Source organism: Magallana gigas, chromosome 4, assembly GCF_963853765.1.
Source record: "Magallana gigas chromosome 4, xbMagGiga1.1, whole genome shotgun sequence".
NCBI lineage: Eukaryota > Metazoa > Mollusca > Bivalvia > Ostreida > Ostreidae > Magallana > Magallana gigas.
In genome coordinates this window covers 22,377,694-22,379,537 of record NC_088856.1, presented here as the reverse complement: position 1 = coordinate 22,379,537, position 1,844 = coordinate 22,377,694, and the positions used below count along the sequence as shown (strand labels likewise).

The window sequence follows — 1,844 nt, the reverse complement described above, 5'->3', positions numbered from 1 at the left end:
TGGGCATTCTGATTTCACACATAAACAATCACAAAAACAGCTATCAGAATATCACAACAATATCCACATTGGAATTCAGCACTGTTGTGTATATGTTCCTCTCCATAATTGTAAACAAATTACGTCATCATTCTTTTTTGGTTGCCAGTTCCACCATTCATTTAATCAGTAAGGTGACAGCTTTTTCATGGTTTTCTTCAGGTCTGTGTAACCCAGGGCAGACCTACTGGGAAGATAAATGGATTTCATATAAGCACATTGGCATTTGTTTTCAGATTTTAAGCAGTTTCAAGGGGTGTCAGGGGGGTCCAGACCCCCCCCCCTTCAAATTTTTAAAATTACATTATAAAATTACCAAAAATATGCCTCGGACCCCCTTCCCCTGGCAAACTCAAATAACCGTCGAACAACCCACCCCCCCCCCCGGAATAAAATTCTAGATCCGCGCATGGTTCTTAAACGGTGTTAAACCCATTGGTATAATGGTAGATCGCAGTCTTTCGGCTTATATTCTTATAACAAACATGTTTAAACTGCCATTCAATGAATATATTTTCATTGCTAAACTTACTTTTTCAAAAACGTGCTCATGCAGATGGTGCAGGGGATGTCAACACTCGATTCGTTCACTCAGATTCGTCCTCAGTTCAGCCGTTGATTTTTTTTTTTTAAGATAAACACTCCATTGACAGTGTATTTTTAACGTTGTTTACAGATAATTCCCGTATTTCATTTATTTCACCATATCCAGTGATGGCAGGAGGCTTGATGGCAGACAACATGGCAGCTTCGAATGCGAAAATTGGCGGCTAGCGACTTGATCGACCAATCAGCGCGCGCGTAACTTAACATTGAAACGAAAGTAAAAATGGAAACAAACAGCATTTCAACATGCATCGAGCAGTTTAGATACTCAAATCTAAGTAGACTGATATTTTAACTTAATAAAAAAGAATATACTTTTACAAAAGAACAGACAGGTCGGTATTCACGTAAAACATGATTTGGTGGGGGGGGGGGCGATTCAAACAGTCTTTTATAGTGAAACATTGTAACCATGCATAACAGTTATATGCCATTGAAGGGAATATCACTGGATTTTTTTAATTGAGACTTTCTAAAAATAAGACTTTAATCATAAAATATTTATTAGATTTAATTTTTTCGACTTATTAAGTATTATTTTGGGAAAATATGTATACAAAAGCAATTCATGCAATTATAATTGACAGTTTTAGACTTGTGCTGAATGTGGAAAATTTTATAAGTCTAAATTCTGCTAAAGCTTTTGCAAGCTCGGTAAGCATAATAAATCAGAGGAAAGTTTGTGGTAAACTTCTCGGAAATTTTGAGGTGTTATAACTGAAATCATATCTAAATAATTGAAAATTTTTAACCCCCACCCACTGCTCGGCTTCTCCTTAAATTATAATTAAAGCAGAAATCAAATATGATGCCTAGCAGTATTGCCAGATCGAATTATATATATTATGTATAAATTAGTTCATGATTTAAATGATCAAATACATGTAGATGTTACCAACAAATTATTTCTGGCAGTATGATACTGAGTGTAGCCAGAATATTACCAGCAGCTAGTGGCAATATTCTAGGTGCATGTTAATATAATTTTTTACAGAAATAACTCTAATAGTATTGCCAGAATGTTGCCAGAAGTTATTGCCGCTTGCGGCAACACTCCAGCAGTATTGCTAAAATGTTACCAGAAGTTGTTGCAGCTAGCAGCAACATTTCACTAGTCTCAAAATCTGGTTTCTGGTAACAAAAATGTGTTGCTGCAATATTACCGCATTGTTGCAGCAATAATTTTACTTTGGTAAGGG

The 1,844-nt window shown here is 35.7% G+C and overlaps 1 long non-coding RNA gene across 1 annotated transcript; it reads right to left on the bottom strand.

Moving 5' to 3' along the window:
• Positions 1-901, bottom strand: LOC117682597 (uncharacterized). Its single transcript, XR_010712978.1, has 2 exons — positions 572-901; positions 1-226 (listed from the first exon to the last, which is right to left on the bottom strand). It is a non-coding gene; the product is annotated as an uncharacterized lncRNA (long non-coding RNA).
• Between the last annotated feature and the right edge of the window lie 943 nt (positions 902-1,844).